Source organism: Petaurus breviceps, unplaced genomic scaffold (genome assembly GCF_028583685.1).
Source record: "Petaurus breviceps papuanus isolate PSGF00001 unplaced genomic scaffold, PetGlider_PUasm1.0 91041, whole genome shotgun sequence".
In the NCBI taxonomy this organism is placed as follows: domain Eukaryota; kingdom Metazoa; phylum Chordata; class Mammalia; order Diprotodontia; family Petauridae; genus Petaurus; species Petaurus breviceps.
In genome coordinates, this window is record NW_027187400.1 from 41,284,081 (window position 1) to 41,290,452 (window position 6,372).

Consider the following 6,372-nt stretch of genomic DNA (forward strand, 5'->3'; position numbering starts at 1 on the left):
CAGAAGACCTGAGTTCAAATTCAGTCTCAGACACTTACTAGCTATGTGACTCGGGCAAGTCACTTCACCCTGTTTGCCTTAGTTTTCTCATCTGTAAAATGAGCTGGAGAAGAAAATTACAAACTACTAGCTGTGTGACCCTTAGTAAGTCACTTAAACATCTGCCTCAGTTTCCTTATCTGTGAAATGAGCTGGAGAAGGAAATAGCAAACCATTCCAGTATCTCTGCCAAGAAAATCTCAAATCGGGTCAAGAAGAGTCAAACACACCTCAACGACTGAACCTTGAATCCAGGACTCTTCCTACTGTACCCCATGACCCCTATGTCATCCAATTTCTCCTAACACATTGACTAGACTTTTTCTCACTCCCTCTCGCTGTCTGCTGGCATGCTTGAGCTCACTCTAGCCTCAGTCTGGAATCAGAAACATCAAAGAGTGAATCAGTTTGTATGTATTGCATCACACTGAGAGAGCATGGACAGATGGACAGACAGAGTGGGTTCCTGGTCCCCCTCGAAGATTCATTCTCACATTTAGCCATTCCACCAAATGTAAATTAAGTTCAGTGAGTACTCCCACAACCACAGCAGGTAGAAATTCCCTGCAATCTATTTTAGTCTACACTCTCCCTTCTACATCTCCATTGTTAAGAGATTCAGTCAAGTCAACAGCAATGCTTCCCTAAGCCATCTTCCTGAACCATCAACTAGTCAGTGTGGCACAGAAGGAAACAAAACCACCAGTCAATAATGTCTTGAGCCCACCCACTCAATTGCATGCCTTCGAATTTATTGACACACCGGTTCCAGACAAGATCCAGGCTGAATTCCCATATATTGAATAATTTGAGAAGGATCTTTGTGGTTTCATGGGAACGAATGACATTGGATTTAGTGCAGTGTTGAAATCAGTTGGAACTTCCGAGAACAAGGCAGAAGAAAGATGGCATCCACTTAATTCAAGATCCAAAATTCACCAAAAATGGACAACTAGACTCAACTTTGGGAATGAAAGGGTAGACTTTTTTCTCGATTTAGAAAAGGGAAAAGTGTGTGTAAAATAGACTTGGTTTTCACTTTGGTTCATCAGCCATAAAATAATTAAATGGTCTAAACAACTTCTGTTTCTATTTCTATGGCTAGTAGAAGAAGCAACATCAAGGTGTGGCAGGAAATCCTTCATGTCTTCCAGCTGTACTAATTTAATACTCTAGATAGTTTCCAAACATTAAGGTATCACTACTCTCATAAGAGCTCAATTACACTGAGGCTTTGGATTTGACATAGCATTTAAGTTGCTATATTGCAAATGACATGTAGCCAGGCAATGATGGGTTGGAACCTTCCCAAAATGAAAACATAATGAGTAAAACTGACTTTCACAATATCCTGTAGAAAGCCATATTTCCCGTTGCTTTCCCATCCAACAAAATGTTCCATTTCGTTAACTACCTTGATTTCCCTAATTCCAAAGTCTTTCAAAGTACACAGCCTCCTGAGTAATTTCCAAACGCCGGTTATTTCTGCACAGCTTGGATAGCTAACACTTTTGAAAATGATCTGTTGTGAAAGATGATTATTTCAAAATCTCAAAATTGAGGCAAATGTGTAAATTCCAAGCAAGGTAAATTGAGTTTGGGGAATGTAAGGATTGGGAACTTAATCACATGTTCACTAGACCTTTTGTACTATTTCTGTAGATACTTTTTAAAAAATCACTGGGATGTATATAACCTCTATCAGATTGCTTACCGTCTCAGGGAGGGAGAGAGAATTTGGAACTCAAAACTTTTTTTAATGTTAAAAAGTGTTTTTCTTTTACATTTAATTGGGGGGAAATAAATTATTTTTAAAAAATTTCTGTGAATCAGAGCAGCTTACATCTGAAACTTGCCATCCAATATTTTTAGACGATAGAATCTTGGGGCCAAAAACAACAAACCTGATCCATTTTGCACAGAACAACCATTCAAATGGTTGAGGACAGGTATTACCTTCCCATGCCCATCCCCAAGTTTTCTTCTTGTCCAGGTTAAACATCTCCAGTACCTTTCAGGCAAGAGTCTGCTGCTAAAAGTTTAACAACTGCCTCTCCAAAAGGAAAAAGAAAATACACAGGACACACTTTTTAGTTTACTTTGTATTATCAATGTTTCCTCCTGGACTTTAAGTCTAGACAATCAACAAAACAATTAAGCTCTGATTTGTAGCATTTGCCAATTTCAAAGGTATAAGAGCTTACATTGAAAATTTAACCATCAGCATTGCAATTATGAACCGACTCTGGCATATTCCTGCTTCACGTGGATAGAGAGACTGGCTATGGGGACACAGAAACAGAAATTCTTTGAGATCACCCCAGTCTTCCAGAGTATGACCCATGCCAATGAGATTCTGAGGGCCTTGCTGTTGGTCCCTAGATTAGCCAATTAGAAGAGGGCCCGCTGGTGTGCCAGGAGCCAGGTCCTCTGACCCCCACATCCTGCTCCTCTTCCACCCCCATACTGCTTCCCTTCCCATTTTAAATAAAAACAGACAGACGACAAAAGGCACACATTGGAACCATGTAGAGTGCCTAGAGACAGCCAGCAGAAATGGGGCAGGACAAATGAAAGCATCCCAACAGAGGGATGAAGGATGGATTGTGGGGAGACCAGAGCAGAAGTGTGCAGGTGGCTCATACCTAATTAAAATGTAATTAGGGAATATCTAATAAATAAAAATACAATGGGACATAAATAATGTTAATATATAGTTTTCGAAGTCAGTATGGGAGCCCACAGTGATCCTTGTACAGGTTCATTCTCCATTTTGATTTGAATTTGTTACCACTTGACCAGAAGGTCTCCTAGAGGCAGGACTCCCGTTACCACATTTACTAATATTGACTGGCCTTAGAGTATCCTTTTGCTGTTGGTCAGCCCTTTACTACTCTTTTTCAAGGCCCCATTTAGGGTTTTTTTTTTTGTCAGAAATACTGGAGCAGTTTGCCATTTCCTTCTCCAGCTCATTTTACAGAAGAGGAAATTGAGGCAAATATCATTAAGTGACTTGCCCAGGGTCACCCTGATAAGTGGCGGAGGCCAGATTATGAGTCTTCCTGATTCCAGGCCTGGCGCTGTATACACTCGGTCACCTAGCTGCCTAGAAAATTGGTGTTTCTAGGACACAGAAAAAGTTAAGAACCTATGCCCTATAACTCTCATGACTATTATTATAATTGTCATTCCCACTTTGCATTTAATCACGTCCATAGAAACTTTTTTTTAAATGTTTACTATCTGTTTGGTTGTGACACAGGTGAATGCAAATGACAGCTTTTTGTCACTGAATCCAAGTGCTGGGGTTGAAGGGTATCATCTTTGGGCAGCCGGATCCCTGGCGTGGGTATAGTCCTCCTCAGCAACAGGAACATCCTGGTCTCAAGGCCAGGCTCCCAAACCCTCCCAGAAGGATGACTTGCTTCCTGAGCCTTCTAGCAGGACATTTTAGCAAGAGACCCCCATAGAGCATCCTTCCTGATACAGCTTCTAAGGCTAGGGAACTCATAGGTCTCACAGGATTAACAGCTAAAAGGGACTAACCCCCTTGTTAAACAGATGAGGACACTGAAGCCCACAGAAGGAAATCTCCAAGACCACAGTAAGATCTGTACCCAGGTCCTCTGGCCCGCACATCCTGTTCCCCTTCAACTCCCCCATACTGCTTCCCTCCCCATTTTTAATAAAAACAGCTAGAAATAAAAGGCGCACATTGTTGTTACATCTCTCCCCCACAGTCCCCAGCAGCCATCAAGGAAGGACGAAGCTTCTGAGGTGACTTTCCCATCTTTCCTGTCATTTAGCTGGAGCAGGAGGGAGAGAGGAGTTTGCCCCAGACTTGGGAAGAGGGAGGTGGAAAAAGCTGGTAGGAAGATGCTCTGGAGGTAAATCCCCAAGCTTGATCTGTCCCATCTCCCCCTGCCCTTCTCTAGAGTCTGAGCCCAAGCCCTCCCATTGCAGGGTGGGGGAGGTCTTTCACCCTCCTCTGCATTGGTTCAGCTGTGAAGTTACAAGTCTTTCAGCACCTCCTGGATCTGAGCCACAACTTTGACCAATTTTGACTCATTCAGGTAGCCATCCACATATCCATCTCCTCCCTGGGAAACCGAGGAACAACCCCTGGAAGTGCCCCCAACCAGCCTTCCCCAGCCTAAGCCCCCCTCCCAAGCTATGCTTCTCACCACTCCCACCCATTTCCCCTCGTATGGAACAGAAATTATTGTAAAAACACCCATTTAAAGGTTGCAAAGCATTTGCCCCACAGAGGCCCTGGGGAATTAGGTAGCATATTCTTATCTCCATTTTCCAGATTAGGGAATAGAGCCCCAGGACTGTGAAGAACTTTCCCTGGGTCAGGCTTTGTGGCCAAGCTGGAACTCAAACCCACATACCCTTTGACTCCAAAGCCAGGGGACTTTCCAGGTCCAATCTCACCTTTTTAGAATGTACCAGTTTGCCAGCTACAAAGACCTCAAAATCCTCAGAGGGTGGGGGTACCCACTCTTCAACCTAGGTCAGAGGGATGTGGAGAGAGGCTTATGTCTGTGCTACCCCACTATGTAATATGTGCATTGAGTTATCTTGTGCCAGATGTCAGAAGAGGGAGAAATGAAGTGTCCTCCACCCAACCTGGGAAGAGTTTACTCACAAAGATTAGCCGTTCTGGGAAAATTTCATTCAGCTGCCTTTTCAGTCGACTGAACTAGAGATGAGGAAGAGGGAGTCACCCAGGGGCTGGTACCCCAGGTTGGAAGCCTTTGCCTCCTCCAAAGGGCCACAGATAAGATCTCCCTCTCCCAAACACACACACACACACACACACACACACACACACACACACACACACACCCCTCCACACTGCATCAGGGAACAATATTCAGGAGAAAATTCACTCACCCGAAAATGGTAACTTCAGGAGTTGCTGGAACAGGTTGCAGAGATAAATTCAAAGATATAAGGGCAGAGACAGAGAGAATAGATCCCCACCCAAAGATAGAGAAGTCAGATGGACAGAAAGAAAAGGAGAGATTTGGAGAGATCCCGGACCCAGAAGAAAGGATGCAGTAGCCAGGGACAGAGACACCCGAGATAATGAGATAAACAAAGGTGAAGATAGATAGTGATAGAAAGAGGCAGGAATATGGAGAGATGAAAAAGAAAAAGAGGTCCAATGAAAAAAGACAGGCACACAAAGATATCCATGAAAAGGAGGGAAAAAGACAGAAACCAGACAGTCATTTACATGCCATTCTGCGTCCCCTTCCTAATAACTAAAAACCAGTTACTTTAATCCCTACAACAACCCAGTGAAGTGTTTGGATACTACCGGTAAAGCCCTCACTTTAGAAAAAAGTAAACCGAGGCTCAGAGAGCTTCCAACAAACTGACACAGGCAGAGTGAGTCAGAAGTGGAGCCCCAGCTCACAGCTAGCCTTAACCCAAGCATCCTCCCCCCCACAACTGTATCTTCTCAGACGATGCAAACCCCGGGAGGTCAAGCACCACCGCCCCCCGTCCCTGCCCCAGGAGGGAAATTCTGGTCCCTACTGAGCCGGGAGCAAAGCCACTCTGTCCTGGACTGAGCCCCGAGTGGGGGTACCGCCGCAGAGGGAGGGATCAAGAGCGCAGGGAAGACAAAAAGAGGGACCAGGAGGCCTCAGGAACATCCTCCTCTCTGCTCCCTACCTCCCTTGGCCTTCAAACTCTAGCAGGGGACGGGGAGGCAGGGTGGAGACAGGCCTCATTTACCAGAAAATGACCAGAATCGGAATTCGAGAGGCCTGATCGGGACTTTCGCTGAGCTGCTCCGGCAAAACGGGTGGAGGGGCCGGGTCTCTCGAAGTGCAGTTGTCGGTTTCCATGGCCCCCAGGGGGCGGCGGCGCCGGTCTAATACACCTGAGAAGCCCGCAGCCACCGTTCCGAAATAGAATTCGGTCACAAGAGGGAACTGTTGCATTAGTGAGGTGTAAGATAGCGCCCTGAAAAAGGTCTTCCCAACCAGTCCCCCGCCATTACGGGGGACAGTCACTGACAAACGGGGAAACACTTCCAGGATCCAGCCCACTTGAATCATAGGATCTTAGATGGAGAATTAAAAGGGTCCTTAGACATCTAGTTTAGTCCTATTATTTTACAGGTTAAGAAACTGAGGCCCCAGAAGGGCGAAGTACTTGCTGGAGGGCAGCCACGTAATAAATGGCAGCGTCAGGATTCGAACCCGAGTCCCAGGATCTCAAGTTCAGGCTGTCTCTCTAGAGTATTACTTCGATTCAGAATCTCTCCTCTCTGTCTTTTTCTCCGTCTCTCTCTCTCTCTCTCTCTCTCTCTCT